The 27,623-nt window shown below is 44.0% G+C and overlaps 1 protein-coding gene across 2 annotated transcripts in view; it reads left to right on the top strand.

Annotated features, from left to right (window-relative positions):
- CHST3 (carbohydrate sulfotransferase 3) overlaps positions 1-27,623 on the top strand; it is a 206,093-nt gene that overhangs the window by 41,996 nt on the left and 136,474 nt on the right. Inside the window, exon 2 of one of the 2 annotated variants that reach the window (XM_075348965.1) lies at positions 8,267-8,338. The exons of the other annotated variant lie outside the window; for it this stretch is intronic. The gene's annotated coding sequence lies outside the window, so the exon portion shown is untranslated. The remainder of the gene's footprint in view (positions 1-8,266; positions 8,339-27,623) is intronic. 2 annotated transcript variants of the gene reach the window in all.

Below are 27,623 nucleotides of genomic sequence, written 5' to 3'. Positions count from 1 at the left end.
CTTTAGGAAAAAAGTGAATTTATCTAGAATAAGATGTTGGATCTCAGATATCAACGTATCACTTTATTCAGCCCCTTCTGATCTATATGTCCATGTACATGGCTTAGGAGGGTTGATCCTACTGAGAGATTCCTGTTAAAGAGACATAAGAGTCTAAGCAAAGCTCAGTCATGGTAATGGTCATGCACCCTCTATGTCCTGGCCACGGTGGTTCCTGACCTGCGGGGCCACTAGTCTCCTCCGCAGGAAACCGCAGTTGCTCGTACCTACAATCAGAGTTCGGTGTGCTGTGGTATTACTTGTGTTCACCCTATGGAGGACATAAGCGACTCTGCAGCAAACAATTGACATGCTGCGGCCTCGGAAAGCCACACCACAGGTCAGTTTTTGCTGCGGGCCGCACATGCACAATGGGCATGGGATTTCTAGAAATCCCATCTACTGTATTTGTACTGTACATCACAGCGTTTTTTTAATGCCGTGAATACATACTACATCCAAAACGCTGCAAACACTGATCGAGGGCACATACCCTAAGTTACAGTGGGTACGGAAAGTATTCAGACCCCTTTAAATTTTTCACTCATTGATTCATTGCAGCCATTTGGTAAATTAAAAAAAGTTCATTTTTTTCTCATTAATGTACACTGTGCACCCCATCTTGACAATAAAAAAACAGAAATGTAGAAATTTTTGCAAATTTATTAAAGAAAAACTGAAATATCACATGGTCATAATTATTCATACCCTATGCTCAGTATTGAGTAGAAGCACCCTTTTGAGCTAGTACAGCTATGAGTCTTCTCGGGAATGATGCAACAAATTTTTCACACCTGGATTTGGGGATCCTCTGCCATTCTTCCTTGCAGATCCTTTCCAGTTCCGTTAGGTTGGATGGTGAACATTGGTGGACAGCCATTTTCAGGTATCTTCAGAGATGCTCAATTGGGTGTAGGTCAGGACTCTGGCTGGGCCAGTCAAGAATGGTAACAGAGTTGTTCTGAAGCCACTCATTTGTTATTTTAGCTGTGTGCTTAGGATCATTGTCTTGTTGGAAGGTGAACCTTCAGCCAAGTCTGAGGTCCAGAGCACTCTGGAAGAGGTTTTCTTCCAGGATATCTCTGTACTTGGCCACATTCACTTTTCCTTCAATTGAAACCAGTCATCCTGTCCCTGCAGCTGAAAAACACCCCTACAGCATGATGCTACCACCACCATGTTTCACTGTTGGAATTGTATTGGGCAGGTAATGAGCAGGGCCTGGTTTTCTCCACACATACAACTTAGAATTATCACCAAAAGTTCTATCTTCCTCTCATCAGAGCAGATAATCTTATTTGTCATAGTCTGGGAGTCCTCCAAGTGATTTTTTGCAAACTCTATGTGGGCTTTCATATATCTTGCACTGAGGAGAGGCTTCCGTTGGGCCACTCTGCCATAAAGGCCCAACTTGTGGAGGGCTGCAGTGATAGTTGACTTTTTGGAACTTTCTAACATCTACATGCTGCATCCTCTGGAGCTCAGCCACAGTGATCTTGGGGCTCTTCTTTACCTCTCTCACCAAGGCTCTTCTCCCCCGATTGCTCAGTTTGACTGGACGGCCAGGTCTAGGAAGAGTTCTGGTGGTACCAAACGTCTTCCATTTAAGGATTATGGAGGCCAGCATGCTCTTAGGAAACTTGAGGGCTGCAGAAATTTTTCTGTAACCTTGGCCAGATCTGTGCCTTGCCACAATTCTGTCTCTGAGCTCCTTGGGCAATTCCTTTGACCTCATGATTTTCATTTGGTCTGACATGCCCTGTGAGCTGTGAGGTCTTATATAGACAGGTGTGTGCCTTTCCAAATCAAGTCCTATCAGTTTAATTAAACACAGACGGACTCCAATGATGGAGTAGAACCATCTCAAGGAGGATCACAAGGAAGTGGACAGCATGTGACTTAAATATGAGTGTCTGGGCAAAGGGTCTGAATACTTATGACCATGTGATATTTCAGTTTTTCTTGTTTAATAAATTTGCAAAAATTTCTACATTTTTGTTTTTTTCTGTCAAGATGGGGTGCAGAGTGTACATTAATGAGAAAAAAAAAAGAACTTTTTTGAATTTATTAAATGGCTGCAATGAAACAAAGTGAAAAATTGAAAGGGGTCTGAATACTTTCCGTACCCACTGTATATTGTGTCCAGTGCTTAAAATGGGTTTGACATGATAAATTGCCATGCCGTGCATCAATACACAAGAGTGTGCCGCTGCTCTGTGCATGAGCCTTTCAGTCTATTTATGTAGGGTAATGGAATAGCAGAACAAATAATGAGATTTTAGTATTTTATGTACTTATTTGGCATCCATACATAAGAAAAGCCGCCATTAGTTATATTTGATGGGTCCTCTTGACTTTAACGGAGATCTATTTAATCAGTAAAAGTATTCAACTACACCAAAAAAAACCAGTAATCCTGAAAATGATTGTATTTCATGTAAAATGTAGGGTTCAAAGTCATACTTGGCATGTTCTATGCTATTGCATATTAGTGGAAAATTCATTGCTCCAGGGGAAAACATCTTAATCTGCTGCCATACAGGAACACTACAATAGTACACCGCGTGCTGTCTGCATGATGACTAAAGGAAACTAGTCTGGCAGGAAATCCCTTACCTTGATGAATTTGTGTTATAAGCCACAGAACATAATATTTGTATTGTGTTATCAAAATGCAGATTTATGTTATTACAATGGATATCCAACCTCAGGTAGAACTGCATTACCTCTGCTTATTGTATGGTTTCTATATTTGCATCCTGAAGTTCTTGAATGACTCATCTCATCCCAGACCAAATGCTTTTAACAAAAGTTTTGCTTGTAGGCTCGGTTTATTGGAAAAAACAAACTGTACTTTAGGCTAGGTTCACACTTCCATTGTTTTGCATCCGTCACAATCCGTAGCCTTGAGGAATTACGGTATCCTGCAAAATATTTTAAAGGAATCCAGTTTTTCCCCATAGACTTCTATTAGTGACGGATTGCGACTGATGATGCTGTGTTGCATCCGCTGCGTCGCGGTCATTCGTTTTTTAACTGACCGCCAGACGGGAGCAACGCAGCCTGTAACATTTTTTGAGCAGCGCGATCCGTAGGATTTTGCTGCGCATGCTCTCTCTGGCTCCCTGCACACGTAACCAGGATACACATCGGGTAACCAAGCAATGCGCTTTGGTTAGTTACCCGATATTTACAGTGGTTACGTGTGCATGGAGCCAGCGCTAAGCGGTGTACGCTGGTATCTAAGATAAATATCGGGTAACCAAGCAAATAAGTGCTTTGCGTTTATAGTTACCCGATATTTACCCTGGATACGTGTGCAAGGAGGCCGACACTTCCCCACTCGGCTCCGCCCCCTCCCGCACTCCGCATGTGTACACACTCACACATACTCACACACACACTCACACACACACTCACACACACACTCACTTGTCCCCAGCCCTGCAGTCCCCGCGGCACTGATGTCCTCAGCACCACGGCCCCGCTCGGCTCCGCCCCCTCACGCTCTGCCCCCCTCGCGCTCCACCCCCTGCACACAACGGAGTCCGACAATGATTTCTGTTCTTTGTCATCCGTTGTACAACGCATCAGTCACATGCGTCAAGCAACGCATGTGACTGATGCAAAACAACGGAAATGTGAACCTAGCCATACTTACCCTTGGTCCAGCTCTGTATCGCTGGCGCTGCTCGCTCCAGTATATAGTTTGCAGGGGAGACATCATGTCGATGTAGACAACGGAAGCCACTGCGCTCAGTCATTAGCTGCAGTGACGTCTCCACAGCAGCCAAACCACAGACATTTGGGCAGTGCCACAGAACAAGTGCTGTACCCGGGGGGGGAGGGAGTAAATTATTCGGTTTCGTTTTGTACAACGAACTGAGCCTGCAGGCAAAACGTTTCTGAAAAGGGACAACCACTTTAAGGTCCCCATAGACATTGCATGAGAGTTGGCCAAATTCGATGGGTTCAGCCAACCATCTAATGTGTATGGTGGGCCTCCTTAATCTCCTACAACAGATGATGTTGAGGGAGAGAAGAATCAAACAGTGTAAATTTTAATACCCAAACCTTTCATTTTTAAATGGAAAAGGCACTACCAGAAGTATCTTGCACCATCTTGCTCTGACCTTCACACTGAAAACACATGAACGCTTGTTCAATACAAGTGCTCGTGTGTATGAGGCTGTTGGCTACAGCTATCACATGTGAATGAGGGAGCGATGGCTGTTGGCTGCAGCTATCTCATATATATGAGGGAGAGATAGCTGTTGACCATGGAGAGATGGCTGTTGGCTGCAGCTATCTCATATGTATGGGGGAGAGATGGCTGTTGACCACGGAGAGATGGCTGTTGGCTGCAGCTATCTCATATGTATGGGGGAGAGATGGCTGTTGACCACGGAGAGATGGCTGTTGGCTGAAGCTATCTCATATGTATGGGGGAGAGATGGCTGTTGGCCGTAGCTATCACATGTGTATGGCATCCTTTCAGACTTGTCTGATTCTGCTCATGTTCAAAGTAGCATTTATACAATGTCCCACAAGCTTTTAGAGGTCAATGACTCCACTTGCTTGAAAATAACAAATTATTTAGATAAATGAGTGATCCCTTTGTACAACCAGTAATGGAAAGTGCCATAATGAATCCAGTGATCTGCAAATGTGTGTATAGTAATCATTTGTGGCTAGGGATGGACTTCCCATCAGGCAAATCTGGCAAGTACCAGATGTGCCGGTCCAGGAGTGTGCCACATCGGCCTGCACAACTTTTAATAGTATTGGCATCCTGAGGATGCTGATACTATTAACAGCAGTAATGAAGTAGAGACCTCACTGCCTGCACTTCCCATTGTTATACCAACTAGAAGAGAAGATGGAAGCACTAGTGGACATGAAACTAGAAGGTGGTGAGTATAAGCATCATACTGGCTATGTGGGTGCTATGGGCCATCATTCTGTATATTGGTGGCTATGGAGCATCATACTGCATATACATACAAAGAGTATGGGGAATCATACCGTGTATAAGGGGTCTGGGCAATCATATTGTATAGGGGGCTATGGGACATAACACTGGGTACAGTTAGGTCTGTGATATCTATTATACTGTTTATAGGGGCTATAATGATATCATACTGTGAGTAGAGCAGTGTGGTCCCCTTACACTGTGTATGGGGGCTGTGAGACATCGTGGGGGAATTTGGTCCATCATAGTGTGTAGGAGAAGGTTTTTGGGACAACTTACTGTGTATGCAAGTCATCTTTCTGTTTATGGGTCTGAGGAATGCCATACTTTGTAGTGAGGAACGTACTGTGCGGACATCATATTGTGTACAGTATAAGGGGCTGTAGGCCATCATACTGTGTATGGAGGTTGTGAGCCATAATTTTTTATATAGGGGGCTATGGGGCATCATACTGTTTATAGGAGCTATGTGAGCTTTGTGGCAACATACTGTGAGAGGTTGTGATGCATCATACTGAACGGGGGTCTGTGAGGGCATCATACTGTGTATGGGCGGGCAGTGGAGCATTATACTGTGTAATAGAAAATATATGGAGGCCATCATACTATCTATTTGGGGGAGTGTGGGGACATCAAACTTTGTACATGGCGATGTGATGAAAATCATACTATGTAAAAGTGAATATACTGTGGGGGCCACTATACTGTGTATAGGGCGCTATGGTGACCATCATACTGTCTGGGGAGGCTTGTGGGGCCATCATACTGTGTATAGGTGGTTGTGGGGACATAATACCGACTTTAGGGGCCTGTAGTTTTCATCATACTGTGTATGGCGGGCTGTGGAGCATCATTTTAAGGAGCCACAATAGAGCATCACTTTCATTATAGGGATGCATAAAGGCATTATTATTATTATTATTGTTATTCTTAAAAAGCACAGGGGAGTGTTTTTATTATAACAAATCCTGGGGAGGGGTAACATTAAAGGAGGCACAGGAGTAATGTTATGATAGCAAGGCACAGAGGGATATTATTACATTCATGAGGTACAGAGGGAACATTATTAATGTTTGGGGCAATGGATATAGCTCTATGCTATTTGTTTAGAGGTGGGGGAATATTAGGAGGGGGCTGGAAAAGCAGAAAGCCAAAGATGTTTGTGTGTTTTGTAGAAACGATTTATGAATGGAAGAAATGGTCATGGTGATCTGGGCCGAATACAAAATAAAATGAAAAATAAATGACAATATTCAATGAGAAAATTACTATTGAAAATCTGCACAGTGTACACACATACAGTCTGCAGAGCACTGGTGTGGAACTTACAGTGCAGACCAAACGTTTGGACACACCTTCTCATTCAAAGAGTTTTCTTTATTTTCATGACTCTAAAAATTGTAGATTCACATTGAAGGCATCAAAACTATGAATGAAAACATGTGGAATGAAATACTTAAAAATGTGTGAAACAACTGAAAATATGTCTTATATTCTAGGTTCTTCAAAGTAGCCACCTTTTGCTTTGATTACTGCTTTGCACACTCTTGGCATTCTCTTGATGAGCTTCAAGAGGTAGTCACCGGAAATGGTTTTCCAACAGTCTTGAAAGAGTTCCCAGAGATGCTTAGCACTTGTTGGCCCTTTTGCCTTCACTCTGCGGTCCAGCTCACCCCAAACCATCTCGATTGGGTTCAGGCCTGGTGAAAGTGGAGACCAGGTCATCTGGCGTAGCACCCCATCATTTTCCTTCTTAGTCAAAAAGCCCATACACAGCCTGGAGGTGTGTTTGGGGTCATTGTCCTGTTGAAAAATAAATGATGGTCCAACTAAACGCAAACCGGATGGAATAGCATGCTGCTGCAAGATGCTGTGGTAGGCATGCTGGTTCAGTATGCCTTCAATTTTTAATAAATCCCCAACAGTGTCACCAGCAAAGCACCCCCACACCATCACACCTCCTCCTCCATGCTTCACAATGGGAACCAGGCATGTAGAGTCCATCTGTTCACCTTTTCTACAAAGACACGGTGGTTGGATCCAAAGATCTCAAATTTGGACTTATCAGACCAAAGCACAGATTTCCACTGGTCTAATGTCCATTCCTTGTGTTCTTTAGCCCAAACAAGTCTCTTCTGCTTGTTGCCTGTCCTTAGCAGTGGTTTCCTGGCAGTTATTTTACCATGAAGGCCTGCTGCACAAAGTCTCCTCTTAATAGTTGTTCTAGAGATAAGAAGGTGTGTCCAAAGTTTTGGTCTGTACTGTATATTTCCGTTATATAGTGGAAGGAAGTAAAGGTGCCAACACGTTAGATATCGGTTGGATGGATGCGCATTCATCTGAAAGCTTATACACATGTATGCGCTGTCCAGATGATCGTGCATGTGTTTTCACTAAGAAGAGCAGAGAGCCAATGAAAGACACCTTGAAGTTCTGCATTATCGCTTCTTCTCTCCCTCGACGTCATCTGTCAGGAGGCTTACGTACCTACATTCTACAAAAAGGAACTGTTAGGGTATCATTATATACGGCCAGCTCAATGCATATGTATTTGTTTTGAAAAGCATTTCGAATGGAAATAATAAAGGGCAGACGGCGAATGGAAAACGTCTTAAGATATACTATGCCATAAAGGCACATTCATTTTCAAATAGCTTAATAACTTAATTTCTATAAAGGTGTAGTGAAAAACGTATCAAAATATCAATGTAACCTTTATATAAAGAATGTTTGAATAAGGCGCGGTTCACACTCGAGTTGTAGTTTCAATTTGTAAATGACAGATTCCACCTTCACCTGACAGATCCTACTGACTTATAATGGGGGCCATCCGGTGACATCATGGTTTTCACTTTGACCCTTCAGTCCCTAAAGCAAATGTGCACAGAGACTTCTCTATATGTTTGCAACAGTTATACCATTTATTTATTTTTTTTTTTTTTAAATCTGGGGTTTAAACATCAGAAACAAGATATTATGTCAATATACTGTTTAAAATGTGAGTTATGTGTGATTACTCTACATTATTATTCCTGTCAGTCTGATATAACAGGATATAGCTCCTATGTGTAATACTAGGTGTAGCAGTTCCATTACATCATACATGGAGTCTTCCACAAAGTTTTAGGTTTTAAGACCTTCGCAGATGTTGATGTCAAGCAGAACACTGTCTTAGGCCCTGTACGCACGCTGCGGATTTATTACCCGCGGATTTTCCACTGCGGAATTAATGTGCATGTCTCTTCTTTTCCGCAGGTACCTGCAGTTTTTTCCATAGACAATGGTAAAGGATTTCGTTGTGGTTTTGGTGCCGTTTTTTTACCGCAGGTGAGGCATTCTTTAAGAGGGTCCAGATTTTCCTTGAGAAAAAGTCACTTTCTAGTGCGCACATGGCCTTAGGGTGGTGGATTATACAAAAACGGCACCACACACCTAATAACAAGCAGAGATAAGGAGAGCACATGGGGCCCAATTCATCATTTGAGGTGTTAAGTCTCTTTCTCCGTCTGTCTCAATCTCTTTCCCTGTCTGTCTATCTATCTCTTTCCCTGTCTATCTATCTCTGTCACTTTCCCTGTCTGTCACTTTCCCTGTCTGTCTCTATCCCTCTCTTTCCCTGTCTTTCTCTTTCCCTCTGTTTCCCTGTCTTGACTCTTTCCCGCTTTCCCTCTGTCTCTTTCCCTGTGTCTGTCTCTTTATCTGTCTCTTTACCTGTCTTTGTCTGTCTCTTACCCTGTCTGTCTCTTTCCCTTTCTTTCCCTGTCTGTCTGTTTCCCTGTGTCTGTCTCTGTCTCTTTCCCTGTCAGTCTATCTCTTTGTCTGTGTCTATCTCTTTGTCTGTCTCTTTACCTGTCTTTGTCTGTCTCTTACCCTGTCTGTCTCTTTCCCTTTCTTTCACTGTCTGTCTGTTTCCCTGTGTCTGTCTCTATCTCTATCCCTGTCAGTCTGTCTCTTTGTCTGTGTCTGTCTCTTTGTGTCTGTCTCTTACCCTGTCTATGTCTGTTTCTTACCCTGTCTGTGTCTGCCTCTTTCCCTGTCTGTGTCTGTCTCTTTCCCTGGCTGCATTGTGACACGCCAACATTCCATATAAGGGTGTGGCTGCGCATTCTTCTGAAGTTCTGGCTGCACTGTGGCTCCCAGTTCCATTCGCTTGAATGGAGGCAGGTTTTTTGGCGAATAACTGTAAAGCGCAGGGTTAACATTTCCCCTCAAAACATAGCCTATGATGCTCTCGGGGTCCAGACGTGTGAGTGTGCAAAATTTTGTGGCTGTAGCTGGGACGGTGGAGATGTCAATCCCGGACATAAACACATACACACACACACACACATTCAGCTTTTTATTTTAGATGGAAACCCTAAACAGCACAGTAACGATATAAAAAATAATTCAAATTGTCTTTTCAGGGAGGAAGGAGACGAACTCTAGTGCCACCTATTGGAAGTAGCAATCCTAAAAGTCAAACGTGACCCTTTAACAAGCCTTTTCATGTGACTTAGGATTTATGCCAGATCAGAACCTCAATTTGCAGACACGGTGTTTCGGGATAATTGTCCCACATTAATTGAGGTTCTGATCTGGCAGAAATCCTAAGTCATATGAAAAGGCTCGTTAAAGGGTCACTTTTGACTTTTAGGATTGCTCCTTCCAATAGGTGGCACTAGAGTTCGTCTCCTTCCTCCCTTAAGAGACAATTTGAATATTTCCCAGAAGGGCATTGCAGCTATAGTCTCCTCACTGGAAGCCAGATTGGTTTGTCAGTCTCTACAAGGAGAAAAGTTTTCCCTTAGATCTAAAAAAACAAACATGCAAATACATAAATAAAATTAAAAAAAGAGCAAATATAAATTTGGTGCAAACAATAAAATGCGCATACCACAAAAAAAAAAACGACAAAAAACAGACACAAATGTAATAATGAGTGGGGGCCCATAGACTTTAGACTTGAGGCCCATTTACACGGCATGATTATAGTGAATGAGCGTTCTTAGGAACAATATATTCACACTAATGTTGTGATCTAAATGGGATGACAATCACCTGACAAACCAGTAAAATTGTGATTCGTGGGGTGAAATGATTTTTTGTGCTGCACAAAAGATCATAATTATCAGCGGTGCATCGTCCTTTGTAAAGAGGACTCACATTGGCAATAACAATGGCGGCCTATGTCCACTGATCTACTACAGACAGATTGTTCAGTGTCAGCATGGTCTGTGGTGTCTACAAGCTATAAAATGATCTGTAAATATTTACCAGTCAGCAGTCGTTTACCGATAAAAAATTGGGTTAACAAAAGGACCCTTATTTATTAGTATATATGAAATATATATACTTAACTATTTAAAGGAAATCTGTCAGCAGGTTTTTGCCACTTATTCTGACAGCAACATAATGTAGGCAAAGAGAATCCAGTGGTGTATCCCATAGATTACTGGCTGAAACCATTCTGAAACAATCAAAGCATTTAGATTCAGCAGGGCTGCTCTGCTCCCACCAGGCTCTCAATAAAAATGATAGATTGACTGCCAGGTGTCAATCACAGCAGGAGGCATGTCGAACTTCCTTGCCTGTGAGTTTTTTTGTCCTATAATGGTAATCTCAGGGTAATAAAGCCTTTAGATTATGTGAACAATTACACACACACTGATAAGAGAGACAAAGTTGCTTTTTGTTTTTTATCTCTTGCAGCATGCTGTCTCAGCTTACATAGCACAAACCTGCTGACAGATCCCCTTTAATTAGCTACAGTTATTTAAAAAGCAGCAACATATTTTCCATTGTACATTGATTATGAAACTTTACACACTCTTTCTTGACTTTATGATGAGTGATTGGTAACAGTCCTACACATTTCTCAGAAGTAAAGGCCCATTAATCATTAGGCACCTGTGACACTGCTATATTGCCCAATGCTACCCTTGGCCTGTGTCTTTTATAAGAGAGCCACTGCCAGACCCCTCCGGCTGGAATTCATAATTGCCGATACTTCTCTCCTGCTACACCATCTGTCAGGGTGTGGCTCCCATATATATTACAGTAGACTGTCAGAAGACATTGGCGGGTTCAGCTGACTTTAGTGCAATGTGATTGGGGCTTTAGGAAGGGAGTAATACGCTACCTGAGTCCTCTATAGATCTATAGGCAGCTTATGTTCCCAAGAGCAAAACGATTAAGCAGTTGAAATCCAACTGCCCCATCCTAATCTTTTTTACATTAGTTTTGAAGGCCAAATTTATTTGGTTTAATATACATCTCATGTGTCAGGCCAGTTTTATCCTTTACTGCAGCTCAATTATTGTAAAGTTAGACTTTTCAGCTTCCTGTGCATAGAGGGGGAGGAGGTGAGCTGTGACTGTTACCTATTATGAAGAGTGTGATTCTTTGTCAGCAATACACATGTGCCAGCTGTCATTGACAGTAATGAGATGACTCATGATACTCCTACTCAGTGATCAAAGTGAACATGCAAAATTTCAGTATTTATTCTTAAAAATATATATAATGGCATCATAATGAAAATCACCAAAAATAAATGTAAAGAAACTTGATGTAAAAATGGAGGGCATATTTTTGTGATACATTTCTTGTGAACAAAGGGTTTTTCATTAACTAATAAAGTCTATGACCTGGGTGATAGTGAGTCATTTGCTCAGTCGTGGATTGAGCACTGCTGTGTGTGGTCAGCTGAACATGTCAAATATGTGTGGCCAATTGGTGTTTGTACACTCAGAATTCAGGATTCGTCACAGACAATACACGATCTTAGTGTTTTCGTTTTCTGAGAATATATACTTATACTGACACATCAGTGACCACTATAGTAGGGGGCACAGCTGTGTGTTGTTTTCTCAGTAAAGGCTAATTCTTGCCTTGTATTTGTTGTTTTCTGCCTAATGATGCTTCTTCTTTATCACATTCTTAAGAGGAAAGTTTACAGTGGAGGGACGCTGCTGATGGCATCCAGGGCAGGAACTAGCATGTGGCTGAGTACAACTGTGTCATCCATCCAAGGAAGCACAAGTGACAAAGTATATAAAAACCTAAACGCCAAAACCAGGAGGGGAACTCTAATGGGTGCAGTTGTTGCAGTCACACCTAAGCCCTGGAGCCTAGGGGCCAAAAGGTGCCATTGGCTCATATGACAATCCCAGTGCTATTAAAGATTTGTGATAACTGGGGACCCTGTTTTAGCTTTTGCATAAAGGCTTTTGAGTTTCAAGTTACCCTGCTGTGCAAAACTGACCATATATTAGATTTAGCAATCTATTGTAATCTGATTGTTCAACACCTACAGTCTATCATTGGGCTTCAATTAGTTAAAGGATTCTGTTAGAGGCTTTTACCCCAACCCAAAAAAAGGAAAAAAAAACACATTAAAGAGGTTGCCCACTACTTTAACATTGATGGTCTATCCTTAGGATAGGTCATCAATGTCTGATTGTCCAGTGTCAAACACCCAACACTCCTGCCGGTCAGCAGCAGGCAGCCAGAAATGCTCAGTTCTAGAGCTCCTCCGTCAGCTGAGTACTGCACATCCACCTCCCATTCAAATCAAGAAGTGAATGTGCAGTACCCAGCCACAGCCTCCATCAGAAGAAGGTGCAGCTCCAGAATTGACCATTTTTGGCTGTCTGCTGCCACCGGGGCTGAGAACAGCTGATCTTTGGGGGTGAAGGGTGTCGGACCCTTGCCGATCAGACATTGATGACCTATCTTAATGATAGGCCATCAGTGTTAAAGTAGTGGCCAACCTCTTTAATGTTTTTTTTTCTTATTTTTGTAGTCCTAAACAGTAGCACGCTCCCCTAGCTGACTGACAGGTCGTTGTCTCTGGTACATTGGCCACTGACCTGTCAATCAGCCAAGGTAGGGTGCAGCTAGTTTGGGAGTGCAGCGGAGGCTAAGCAGTTGTAAGTGCATCATTGTGCCCCATTACACTTCCATACCGCCCTTCAAAATGTGATTTCTGTCTTCATTAGGGAATCAACTGGCTTATTGATTAAATGGTTACATAGTCATATTAATGTTTTTTTGGGGTATAATTTCAGAAAGGCTCCCTTTAAAGGTTTGCAAAGGTTTAGCATTCTAAACCATTGCAAACCAGATTTTAAGATTTTAGCCATATGGTGTATTTATGAGAAAAGAATCTTAGGTGGTGTTAATATTGTCTCCATTTAGTATGGATATGAGTATTAATTATTTTGAGGGGTTGGCCTTACTTACCAACTTATCACCTATCCACGGAATAGATAAGTGTTGAGACTCCCACCATATTGATCTGGATTTTACTTTTTGAATGGAGTGGTGATCTATGGATTTTCTGAGTGTCTCCTTGGTCAGACATTCTTCCACCAGATATTTTACACCTATACATTGGGTAAGGGATAAGTTCTTATGGGTGGGTTAATACTATGAAGGAAGGTTGAGTTTGAATACTGCTAACTTTCACTGGTGCAAAAATTGTTCCCCACTGCTTCACAATCACTTGATTTTACGGCTCTTTATTTGGCCTAATTTATGCCTTGCCATAAAAAAGTATTGTAATTTACAACAGAAAAATATCAGGAACAGTGTAATGAATAAATCATATGAGTGGAAAAAAGAGGGGAAAAAGAAGACACCAATACTCAGGAAAACTAAACACAGCTGTAAATTCAAAACTTTTATAATTTGTATAGATGACAGGTTTATCCTCATTGAGCAGTTTGCTTCTTAAGCTTTTATTGAAGTTTTGACTCCAATACCCAGAACAGTCGGATTATACGGGCATGGTTTATGGCCTTTCTGATTGTTTTTCTCTCACCTTGTGAGTGCGTTTCTTGGAAGCAAATATAGTTCGCAGCTAACAGGAGGGTAAATCACAGCTGGAGGGATGTCAACCAAAATAACCTAGCAGGAGACCAAAACCTCCCAAGAACAGATCAGGGCAAACAGGAGTCATAGCCACCAGGGCTTCCTCTGTAGTCTTCAGGCATTCCCGGCTTCTGTCAATCCTGGGAAGAAGATATCTTCTGTTGCATACTCTCTTGACCTTTCTCCTCAAATGTCAATAATGGTTAAACGTTTTTTCTTTGGCTGCTAGAGAATGGGTTTGTTTGATTTCATTGACCGATTTGTCTTAAAAATTAATCAACAAAAGCTGTATTATTTTGTATGATTTTATTTACATTTTATATCATTTAGCCCATTGACGCAAATATGTTTTAGAGAATTGCTGTTTTATAGAAGGTAAAAACATTTTTAAGATATACAAATGGCAAATATATATTTGCAAAATAATACGTAGTACAAAGTACAAAAAAGGAGAGCTTTATTATATGCAATATGTCAGCCTTTATATAGAAAAAGTTAAATTCTGGTATATTAGTGCTTGATATAAGGTAAAAATGTGATACAAACATCATTAAATGAGGGGCTGACTGGTACATAGGGGTAGAGGACTTTGCCAATGAGAGCGATCTATCTACAAGAGAAGAGTAAATTAGATGGTAGGTGATAGTAGCTGATCATATTGTAGTGAAGTCGTGCACAAAATTGTAGATTATTGTTTTCACATTTTTTTTTTAAGATTTTGAAGGTAGGAATAGTTTGATATGTTGAGGTACACAGTGAAGGCACAGCTCCAAAACGGGCATCTAGGTTTGCCACAACACCAGTTAGTTTTTATTCATTATTGGGTCTCCATAGATCATTGATTTTCTGTATTTATTATTTTTTGTTATACAAACCCTGTGGTATTAAAAGGAACCTGTCAGCAGAATTTTCGCAATTAAACTAAAAGATGCCCCTTCTGCAGCTCCTGGGCTACATTCTAGAGAGGTTCCTCTTGCTATTGTACCCCCTTTGAGATCTAAATAAATACTTTATAAATTCTTACCTTTTTGTATGCAAATGTATTTTATGGTCACGCGGGCGGGCTGTTTTTCGTCTGTTGTTCCCCCTCCTGCCGCTGTACGCCGTCCCCCATTACTCATTTACATACACGAGGACGCTCTCCTCATGTAACTGTCCTCCCGAGGTCTCGCGCATGCCCAGTGCCACTCTCGCGGGACTGAGCACTGTGCAAAGTTTGAACGCTGGTGAGGTGAATGCACAGGCGCGAGATTATGGGCGGCGCTGTGATTGTCATCAGCAGTGTCATCCAAGTACCCGCCCATAATCTCGTGCCCGCGCTTTTCCCTCTGGCTCCACTGTTATGCGCAAGCGCTGGCCATATGAACCACGTTACCTATTACCGCAGGCGCGAGATTATGGGCGGCGCTGTGATTGTCATCAGCAGCGTCATCCAAGTACCCGCCCATAATCTCATGCCCGCGGTAATAGGTAACGTGGTTCATATGACCAGCGCTTGCGCATAACAGTGTAGGCAGAGGGAAAAGCGCAGGCACGAGATTATGGGCGGGTACTTGGATAACGCTGCTGATGACAATCACAGAGCCACCCATAATCGCGCACCTTCACAGTGCTCAGTCCCGTGAGAGTGCCACTGGGCATACGTGAGACCTCGGGAGGACAGTTACATGAGGAGAGCGTCCTCGTGTATATAAATGAGCAATGGGGGACGACGTACAGTGGCAGGAGGGGGAATAATGGATGAAAAACAGCCCGCCCCCGTGACCATAAAAAAACATTTGCATACAAAAAGGTAAGAATTTATAAAGTATTTATTCAGGTCTCAAAGGGGGCACAATAGCAAGAGGAACCTTTCTAGAATGCAGCCCAGGAGCTGCAGAAGGGGAATCTTTTAGTTTAATTGCGAAAATTCTGCTGACAGGTTCCCTTTAATATTAGCATTATTCACGTCTCTTTTCATGTATTAATAGAAACCCTACCATCAACTTTTTTCGTTTCAACTTGTGTATACTGTATGTACTTTAGTGTGTGTATAAATATACTCACCCACCACCATCTTCTTTGGTATCCAGCACTATTCTGCTCCTTTTCTCAATGACATCACTGAATTTCAGACTCTCCAGATCACTCTGTGTGAACCAGAAGTCTCTCTTACAGTGTAAGACTATGGAGCCTCGTTCGGACACTCTATAAGCTTACGTTGTTAGAGCCACTTCTAGCTTACACAGAGCGCAATGTGACCTGGAGAGTTCAGAGAGCAGTGATGTCATGGAGAAGAGGATACTGGACAAAGTGGCAGTAGGTGAGTATATTAATACACTCACACTACAATACATACAGTATATCACAAATTTGAGTACACCCCTCACATTTTTGTAAATGTTTTATTAGAAATTTTCATGGAACAACACTGAAGATATTACACTATGATACAATGCAAAGTGGTCATTGAACAGTTTGCATAAAAGTGTAAATTTTACGTGCCCTCTAAGTAACTGAACCACACAGTCATTAATGTCTAAACCGCTGACAGCAAAGTGAGTACACTCCTAAGTGAAAATGACCAAACTGTGCCCAAAGTATATTTTGTGTGGCCACTATTATTTTCAAACACTGCCTTAACTTTCTTGGGCATTGAGTTCACTAGAGTTTCACAGGAGCCACTGGATTCTTCTTCAATTTCTCCATGACGACATCACGGAGCTGTGGATGTTAGAGACCTTGCACTTTTCCACCTTCTGTTTCAGGATGCCCCACAGATGCAGGGTTTAGGTCTGGAGACATGCTTGGCCAGTCCAGCTCATTTACTCTCAGCTTCTTTAGAAAGGCACTGGATGATTTGGAGGTGTGTTTGGGGTTATTATCATGTTGGAATACTGCCCTGTGGCCCAATTTCTAAAGGATGTGGATCATACATTAACAATCATAATTCCCTCAATGAACTGTTGCTCTCCACAGTCAGCAGTACTCATTGAGCTCCAAATCATGACACTCCTACCACCATGTTTTACTGTAAGAGGGATACACTTCGTACTCCTCACCTGGTTGCCACCACATATGCTTGACAATCATCTGAGCCAAATACGTTTATCTTGGTTTTATCAGACCACAGGACACAGTTCCAGTAATCCATGTCCTTAGGGTACCTTCACACTTAGCGATGCAGCAGCGATCCGACCAGCGATCTGACCTGGTCAGGATCGCTGCTGCATCGCTACATGGTCGCTGGTGAGTTGTCAAACAGGCAGATCTCACCAGCGACCACTGAACAGCCCCCAGCCAGCAGCGACGTGCAAGCGACGCTGCGCTTGTACGGAGCCGCCGACTGGAAGCTGCGGAGACTGGTAACTAAGGTAAACATCGGGTATGGTTACCCGATGTTTACATTAGTTACCAGCGCTGTGTGCAGGGAGCAGGGAGCCGCGCACACTGAGCGCTGGCTCCTTGCTCTCCTAGCTGCTGTACACATCGGGTTAATTAACCCGATGTGTAATGCAGCTGCATGTGCAGAGAGCAAGGAGCCGCGCACACTACTTAGCGCTGGCTCCTTGCTCTCCTAGCTGCTATACACATCGGGTTAATTAACCCGATGTGTACAGCAGCTACATGTGCAGAGAGCCGGAGCCGGCAGCACAGGCAGCGTGAGAGCTGCGGAGGCTGGTAACTAAGGTAAATATCGGGTAACCACCTTGGTTACCCGATGTTTATCTTAGTTACAAGCTTACCTCAGCTGTCAGACGCCGGCTCCTGCTCCCTGCTCGCTTCATTTGTCGCTCTCTCGCTGTCACACACAGCGATCTGTGTGTCACAGCGGGAGAGCGGCTTTGAAGAAAACGAACCAGGGCTGTGTGTAACGAGCAGCGATCTCGCAGCAGGGGCCAGATCGCTGCTCAGTGTCACACACAGCGAGATCGCTAATGAGGTCACTGCTGCGTCACAAAAAGCGTGACTCAGCAGCGATCTCGGCAGCGAGCTCGCTGTGTGTGAAGCACCCCTTAGTCTGCTTGTTGTCACCAATCTGTTTGAGGGCTTTCATCTTTTTAAGTGGCTTCCTGCTGGGACGACAACCATGCAGACAAATTTGATGCAGTGTGTGGCGTCTACCTTCCCACCTCTTGAACCTCTGCAGGATTTCTGGCAGCACTCATATCTATTTTGAAAAGACAACCTTTGATAAGGATGCTGAGCATGTGCACACATCTTTGGTCAACCATGGAGAGGCTTGTTCTGAGTGGAATGTGTCTTATTAACCACTGTATAGTCTTGGCCACCGTGCTGCAGCTCAGTTTCAAGGTGTTGGTAATCTTCTTTTAGCCTAGTCCATCTGTATGAAGAACAGCAACTATTTTTTTCAGATCCTCAGAGAATTCTTTGTCATGAGGAGCCATGTTGAATTCCAGTGCCCAGTATGAGAGAGTGTGTGAGCGATATCACCAAATTTAACACACCTGCTCCCCATTCACACCTTAGACCTTGTAACATTAATGAGTGACATGACACAGGAAAAGGAAAAATGGCTAATTGAGGACAATTTCACCCTTTTCACTTAGTGGTGTACTCACTTTTGTTGCCAGCGGTTTTGACGTTAAGGGCTGTGTGTTGGGATATTTAGGGGATGCTCCAAATTTACACTGTTATACAAGCTGTGCACTGACTACAGCTGCCCCCCTCACACACACCAAAACCCGCACAATCAACAGGCAACCCTGGCACACAAGGCAGACTAAAGAACTTAGACGGGCTTCCAGAATTGCTGAGCGCAGATGGAAGAGGTCTCATTCCACTGAACACTTCATTGCATATAAAGAGTCCCTCACCACTTTCAAGTCCACACTCACTGCTGCAAAACAAACCTACCTCTCATCCCTCATATCTTCTTTCTCTCACAACCCTAAACAGCTATTCAACACTTTCAATTCTCTCCTCCGTCCTCCGGCACCACCTCCCTCTCCTCTCATCTCAGCTGAAGACTTTGCCTCTTTCTTCAAGCGGAAGATTGACAACATCAGAGCAAGCTTTGGCCCACAATCACCACAGCCCCTCATCATAGCTACTCATCCCTCTTCCTCCAAATCCAGCTTCTCCACCATGACAGAAAACAATCTCTCCACTCTACTCTCAAGATCACATCTAACCACCTGTGCACTGGACCCGCTCCCATCGCACCTCATCCCCAACATCACCGCAGTCCTCATCCCAGCCCTAACCCATCTCTTCAACCTATCACTAGCAAGTGGTGTATTCCCTTCATGCTTTAAACATGCCTCTATTACACCCATCCTCAAAAAGCCCTCCCTTGACCCATCCTCTGTGTCAAACTATCGCCCCATATCCCTTCTCCCCTATGCCTCAAAACTACTGGAACAGCATGTCCATCTTGAATTGTCCTCATACCTCTCCTCCTGCTCCCTCTTTGACCGGCTTCAATCTGGCTTCCGACCACATCATTCTACCGAAACTGCCCTAACCAAAGTCACCAATGATCTACTAACCGCCAAAGCCAAGCGACACTACTCTATCCTCCTCCTCCTGGACCTGTCCTCTGCCTTCGACACAGTAGACCATTCCCTCCTACTACAGATTCTCTCATCTCTGGGCATCACAGACTTGGCCCTATCTTGGATCTCCTCATACCTAACCGACCGAACTTTCAGCGTCTCCCATTCTCACACCACTTCCTCAGCTCGCCCCCTATCTGTCGGTGTCCCTCAAGGCTCAGTTCTTGGACCCCTGCTGTTCTCCATCTATACCTTCGGCTTGGGACAGCTCATAGAGTCCCACGGCTTCCAGTATCATCTCTATGCCGATGACACACAGATCTACCTCTCTGGACCTGACATTACCTCTCTACTAACCAAAATACCACAATGTCTGTCTGCTATTTCATCCTTCTTCTCTGCACGATTCCTAAAACTTAACATGGACAAAACAGAGTTTATTGTCTTTCCTCCTCCTCACTCACCTCCTCCAACAAGCCTTTCCATCAAACTTGATGGTTGCTCACTCACCCCAGTCTCACAAGCTCGTTGCCTTGGAGTAACCCTCGACTCTGCTCTATCCTTCAAGCCACACATCCAAGCCCTCTTCAACTCATGCCGATTACAACTCAAAAATATCTCCCGGATCCGTGCTTTCCTTAACCAAGAATCTTCAAAAACATTAGTGCATGCCCTCATCATCTCCCGCCTCGACTACTGCAACCTCCTGCTCTCTGGCCTCCCTTCCAACACTCTTGCACCCCTCCAATCTATCCTAAACTCTGCAGCCCGCTTAATCCACCTCTCCCCTCGCTACTCCCCAGCCTCGCCACTCTGCCAATCCCTTCACTGGCTTCCCATCGCCCAACGACTCCAGTTCAAAACATTAACCATGACATACAAAGCCATGCACAACCTGTCTCCTCCCTACATCTGTGACCTAGTCTCCCAGTACCTACCTGCACGCAACCTTAGATCCTCACAAGATCTCCTTCTCTGCTCCTCTCTTATTTCCTCTTCCCACAATCGTGTACAAGATTTCTCCCGTGCATCCCCCATACTCTGGAACGCTCTACCTCAGCACATCAGACTCTCCACTACCGTGGAAAGCTTCAAGAGGAACCTCAAGACCCACCTCTTCCAACAAGCCTACAACCTACAATAGCCCTCAGCCCAGTAGACCACTGCGCAACCAGCTCTGTCCTCACCTATTGTACCATCACCCATTCCCTGTAGACTGTGAGCCCTCGCGGGCAGGGTCCTCTCTCCTCCTATACCAGTCTGTCTTGTACTGTTAATGATTGTTGTACGTATACCCTCTTTCACTTGTAAAGCGCCATGGAATAAATGGCGCTATAATAATAAATAATAATAATAATAATAATAATTGTATCAAAGTGTCACATCTTCAGTTTAGAAAGCCATGGAACCCATAGGGTGGAGGGGCGACATGACTAGAGGGAAGGGAAGGAGTGATGGGGTTAATGGAAACAGGAATGGTTTGTTTATAAGGCAGAATAGAGGGATTGGTGGGTAGGAGGAGTTCCCTGGAGGAAGAGGTGGGACAGTTGAGGGGTGTAAGTAAAGGACCTTGACTTACCCCCCTCTCTCTTGACTTCCGGATATGGAACGATCCCCGCCCACCCTCCCTTGTGTTTAATACCGAGGGGAATTTTGTCTGGGTTGTTTCTTTGTCACAGCAGCGGGGGGTAGGTCTGGTCCAGAGGCGGTTGAAGGCAATGGTAACTGGACAGAGAGACACCATCTTGGTATGGTGGCTCCAGGTTCCGGGATGTTGCAGGCACGGGGTTCTGCAAAGTTGGGGGGTTAATCCGTAGGTGATTAATACCTCATCTCTGGGTCGGTGTGTTGCGGCCAGGGATACTGGAGTGAGAAGTGGTTCCTGGACTGGGCCTACCCAGGGTTGTATATTTACTGTATTGGTTACTGTGTTACCTATTGTTATTTGTTGGGGTCGCCCGTTGGACGGCGCCCCCTTGTGTTAGTATGTAAATAATAGGTAATAAAGGCTGCTGTGGCCAATTTTAAACCAAGTCACATGCAGTTCGTGTATTATTTACAGATGGTATTGGTGGGTAACACACATACAGCACGACTGGAGAATCCTTCCTCAATGGTCATGTCCCATAAAAATATGTAATAAAATATTTGCAAAAATTTAAGGGGTGTACTCACTTTTGTGATATATTATATACACAGCTTAAGGGCAAAAAAGTTAATGGGAGGCTTCTTTGATACTGTAATGACCATACATGAATCTAAGCTTATGAAGTAGCCAATGAATTTCAGTACTTATGATTATATGACCCCATATTTCTTGAGTTTGAATTCCATGTTCTTTGGTGTATTAATGCTTATCATCTGGTTGTTAGGATCTAATTGGCCCATAGTGTTAACTCTAATTACTATATTTGCCTCCTGCTGTGTTGTGACGCCAGCCGCTGGAGGACTCACTTTTTTTATCTGTATTTTTATATATGTTTTTTGTATCTAATTCGGAGACAGTTTTTTATACGTTCCGGTTCTATGTTCACTATTTTATTGTAAACCCTTAGGTTATAGTAGCAGTTCGTCTGGAGGGGAAAAAAATTGGACATTTTTATTTAGAATCTCCCACAACCTCTTTAAATAAGGGTGTTAGTTACTGTGGCTGGGAATACATATGTCACTGGCTTCTCCTTATAAATGATTTCAGACTGATTCATAATATAACGTCACCGGAGCGAAGCATACATAGCTAAGTACTTCCACATGCAGAGCTCTGCTGGATTCAACAGATGTTAACATATTAAGGAGATGTTCAGAGAAAGACACATAAAAATCATGGCATGATTGCCTCTATCAAGAAGGGACATTATTGGGAGGATAATTTCCTGTCCTCTGTTGAACCCTGGAAGAAGCAGAAAAACTTGGGAGATGCATAAGGAAAATCCTTCCATTTCTATTTTAGTACAGTTTAGGGAGTGGGAATGTAAGAAACCGGCAGAAGGCCAAATTCCAGAGCTATGGATAAAGCACAGTTCGGGTCTCTGTGACAAGATGTGGTCTACGCGCCTTTGGCTGAATTTAGCAACTCAGCTCCAAAGTTATGGAAGACAAAGAGAAAGAATGTCTGAAAAGCCAAAGTGTGGTTATCCCTGCTAATTGTAAGCTCATTGTTTATCATAGGAAATCGCTTATTGGCTTTACTGTATATGGCTACACCACAAAATTTACTATTGTCCTTACGACACACACACTAGAATGTGGAAGCCATGAAGAAATTCTATTCCGATTTTGTAGTTTTTCTTTTATCATCTCCTACATGTTTCTGATAAGTTTACCATATTTTTCAAAGATATAGATTTAGGGGTACTTTGCATGTTGCAACATCGCTAGCATTGGCTAGCGATGCCGAGCGCGAAAGTACCTGCCCCCGTCGCACATGCGATATCTTGTGATAGCTGCCATAGCGTACATTATCGCTACGGCAGCTTCCCACACACTTACCTGCCCTGCGACGTCGCTCTGGCTGGCGACCCGCCTCCTTCCCAATGGGCCTGGTCATGCGGCGTCACAACGACGTCACACAGCAGGCGGCCAATAGAAGCGGAGGGGCGGAGATGAGCGGGACGTAAACATCCCGCACACCTCCTTCCTTCCACATTGGTGGTGGAGGCAGATAAGGAGATGTTCCTCGCTCCTGTGGCTTCACATACATCGATATGTGCTGCCGCAGGAACGAGGAACAACATCGCATCTCTTATTGGTGCGACATTATGAAAATGACCGACGCTACACAGATCACCGATTTTCGACGCTTTTGCAATTGTTTATTGGCGCATCTAGGCTTTACACTTTGCGGCGTCATTACCGGCGCCGGATGTGCGTCACTTTCGATTTGACCCCGACGATATCGCAGTAGCGATACCCCTTATTTGAGCACATGGATTTTTTTTTTAGGGTCTTGTTAAGGCAAGTCAACCAGAAATAAAGCTGCGTCTGTAGAAGGAATGTGAAGAAAATCAATCTTGATGATTTAGATTGTAGGAATCAGCAAAGTAGCTCCCAATCATTAGCGAACCCCTGTGTAATGGCAGTTCTGCTGTGCTGTCTTTTGATTTTTTTACGGCCACCACAATGTTCCTCTTCAGTTTTCTACTTGAGTTACAAAATGTACACACAGTTAAGTAATGTGTTTACTTTACTAAATTTATTAGTATATTCATTGTCATTACTAAGACCAAGTAAAACCTGGAATTTAGCAGGAGGACAGATCTCAGTCATTTTGTAATAAGTAAGTTTGCTAATTAATTAACAGTAGTTTTGATGATTTTTCCATTGTCCTTTAAGGGTCACTTTCTTTTAGGATTAAAGACCTCTTGGAAGGTTTTCACAAGGGAGGCATGCAAATCACTAGTGGACTTTAGTAAAGCATGTGTTGCACTAGGTACGGGGAAGTAACTAGTGAATGGTGGAAATGAAGGGAAACCCTGTGTCTAGGGAAGGGGGAGATGGTGACCGATGACCAAGTCTACCGCTGGGCCAGGGCTTCCCCCACCACCTTAGATAGATTCCGTACTTATGCGCCGAGCAGGATAACTTGCCCTAGGCCAACCCTGATCTGGGCTCTAAGTAGGGAGCGGATGGGATGAGCTCTTTGTCAACCCCATTAAGAGCTAAAGGACATACAGGGATAACAAACAAATGAAAATAACAGACAATTTATCTCCAAGAAGATACAGGGAGAGGGACTGCAAAATGCAACAAAGTTACTCCACATGATTACAAGCCGACTGCTTGCACTCAGGATCTGTAGGTAGTTAGAGCTATCACAAGCATTGACCAGAAGGAAATGACGGAATTTAAGGACACAAATGGAAGTGCTAATGGAAACAACTGAAATTGTGAGGAACTCCGCGGGGTCCTAAAGGGAAAGGGATGAACCACAAGCAGAGGAGATACATAAGATACCATATACATCAAGCAGAAATAAGAGTAGGTCAAGAAGCAGTTTGTGCAGCCATACACTGTGACCTTCTATAGTCAGGCACTACAGGACTGTCTGTTATCTGTGACACACCCGTGACAGCATGTCCACTAGTGCAACCCCTTGGATTGTGTATTGGGTCCTCAGCCTGAAACAACAGTTCAATTAGATGTAACATTTTGTTTACGCTCCATAAAAAATTAAACTGGTAATACTGTCTGATGGATGTAGATCTTGAAATTAGATTCCATCTAGTTACACCCTAATTGAAAACGGAAGAAATGTTGATAACATTAGACTATTAAGGAAATTCTGTTCTTATAACTTGGTTGGCACATACTACAATTCCTTGCCTGGTGAGATAACAAAAGATTATACAGACAGTATAGCATGGGATCACAGCTGATTCTTTCTGTTAGGTAAAACATTTTTTTCTGTGAGATAAAACCATGGTTTTAAACAGTCAGGGATATGTTTTACCTCACAAAAAGCAACAGCTTGGATCACATTCTGTCCTATCTGTATACATTATTTTGCTTCCTCCAATGTGATATGTGCTGACCATGTTCCTGCATGCCAAATCCGATTTCTGTGTGTTTTTTCTCAGTCTCTATTTCTAGGCAGTTTCTGCCATTTCATCCTCCTAAGTTTGCCAGTTAATAGTAAATAGTGCACGGGAAAGGTGGGAGGTAGGCAGAAGAGACTGATAGTAGGGAAAAAGGCATTTTTTTGTAATAATAACTTTATGTAGCTTTTTTTAAAAAAAAAAACCAAATCCATGATCACTTTTTAATAGCTACATACCTCAATGACACTGCACCATAACCAAATGATGCTGAGAGATTCTACCCCCATCATTTTGAGAAAAGGGTACTGGCGTCAGGCAGACTGGATGATAAGAAAAAACAAATAAGGTTGCCATTATCAGACAATAGGTTGCACAAGATGACTTCTAAAAATTACATACATTTTATATAATTTTTATGGCTTGAAAAAGGCCCTCTATCTGCCGAAACGTTGGTTTTTTTTTTGCATTTTTCTTTTGTATGCTGGGACAAATAAAGATTTATAAACGGAGAAGAGCTTTTCAGTGCCTTGGAATTTTTTGGATTCTCTATTTACATTTTAAGACAACGACCCTGTCACAAACCACCGGGGGGGTCACTCAGAAATCCCCCGCGCTGGCTACCAGTACGTCACAATCGGGGGGTAACAAGTGGGGGTCACCCCTCCTTTATACCTCCCGACCGACAGACAGAGCACGTGACGCGCTCTCTAGCGCCCCTCTTATAGTCAGGCCAATTATGGAATTGCCCGACAATAAGCAAGGAGGCCGCTATACTACTTATGCCGATTATTGAAGGGTCCCCGGTGAGAGTAGGGTATATATTCCCCCGACCTCCGCGGGTGGAATATATAAAACCTCCCCGAATCTCACTGGCCTCCCCACAATAATCCTTGGCACAACTCGCTGCCACCAACCGCTTCACGGTAACTATTAGCCGAACACACAGACGTGGGATTCAAGATCGAGATAACAGAACAGCCCAAGATTAATTATATAATTTAATCAGCCTAAAGCACACTAGAAACTACAATATATACAATAGGGAATCTACAGAATATACATATGTCAGAGTACAGTTACAGATAAAGCATGGTTTACAAACAGGTATGCAATTCAATCAGTTACCTTGTGCGTCTGGCCACAGGGGGGCGCTGTAGACCAGGTTTCTAGGAACTCCCACAGATGTTTCCTGCACGTGACCCCCAGCGAAGGAACACTGGAAAATGGCCGAAGTAGGGTTATCAACCTGGGCAAATCCAGGTCCCCTCCTACCTTCGTGACCTCAGAGGGAGCACTGCTCCACCCCTGGCTGGAGTTATGGACAAAATCCACAACATGGAATATGGCCATAACTTGGCCTGGGAGCGTCGTAGGCGGACGCCAATGCTCTCATTGTGACAGTTATGAATTTAGCTACAGAATGAGAGGACTCATGACTTGTCTACTAGTTCCCCATTGGCTGATATCACGCCTGGGGTATTTCCCAAGCTCCCGCTCCCATAAAAAGGGTGTGCCAGCATCGTCCGCATGCGGAGACACCATTTTTATGGTTGCCATATTTATCGGAAATATGGCTTGCGAGATATGAACCATTTTTTACTGGAGTCGTTCTGTCTGGATACTTCCAAGCTTGCTAATTACATAGCAGCTCCTACCACAGGGTCACGGCAGGGAGTCCTCCTGTGTCCATTGTTCCCACATCATCTCATCTCCATATCACAGGAGATGGCCATGGAGGTGTAACACCTTCACAGATCCTGGACATTGAGAACAAGAAGGGAGGGGGGCACTGCCAGGGAGTGATGAGCGATTATGACTGGAAGTCATAATTCATCTTCATATCCCGGGATTTGCCTCACACCTCCCCCCTTTTGAGGGCGCTAGGGGGCAGCACACTCCGGTGTTCCCCCGTGCGCCCGTCCGCGACCTCTCCTTGTCGGGACAGCCCGTCTGCGTTACCGTGGTCACGGCCCCTTTTGTGGCGAATGGTGAAGTTGTATTGCTGGAGCGCAAGGCTCCATCGCAACAATCGCCCATTCGTCCCAGAGACGGTGTGCAACCAGCTGAGGGGATTGTGGTCCGTCTCCACGATGAAGTGGCGCCCGTATAGATAGGGTTGCAGACGCTGCAGGGCCCACACTATGGCCAGGCACTCCTTCTCCATCGTGGAATAGGCCACTTCCCTTGGTAACAGCTTCCTGCTCAGGTACAAGACTGGGTGCTCTTGGCTCGCAGAGTCCACCTGGCTGAGCACCGCACCGAGGCCGAAGTCACTGGCGTCGGTCTGTACTACAAACGGCCGCGTGAAGTCGGCTGCCTGTAGCACGGGCGGGCTGGACAGGGCGTCCTTTAGGGCCTGGAAGGCTGTCTCGCAGTCCATTGTCCAATCGACTGCAGAGGGCAGCTTCTTCTTGGTGAGGTCCGTCAACGGCTTTGCCAGGCTACTATAGTGTGGAACAAACCTCCTATAGTACCCAGCGGTCCCCAAGAAGGACATCACCTGCTTCTTGGTCCTGGGGGTGGGCCAGGATGCGATGGCCTCCACTTTCTCAGGCTCGGGCTTCAGTGTTCTCCCGCCTACCCGGTGACCGAGGTACTGGACCTCGCTCATGGCCAGCTGACACTTTCCCGGCTTGATGGTCAAACCTGCCCGGTGGATCCGCCTGAGCACCTGTGCTAGATGCTCTAGGTGGTCCTCCCAGGTGGGACTGAAGACGGCAA

This window comes from Anomaloglossus baeobatrachus, chromosome 5 (assembly GCF_048569485.1).
Source record: "Anomaloglossus baeobatrachus isolate aAnoBae1 chromosome 5, aAnoBae1.hap1, whole genome shotgun sequence".
Taxonomy (NCBI): domain Eukaryota; kingdom Metazoa; phylum Chordata; class Amphibia; order Anura; family Aromobatidae; genus Anomaloglossus; species Anomaloglossus baeobatrachus.
This window is presented reverse-complemented; position numbering and strand designations above follow the sequence as displayed.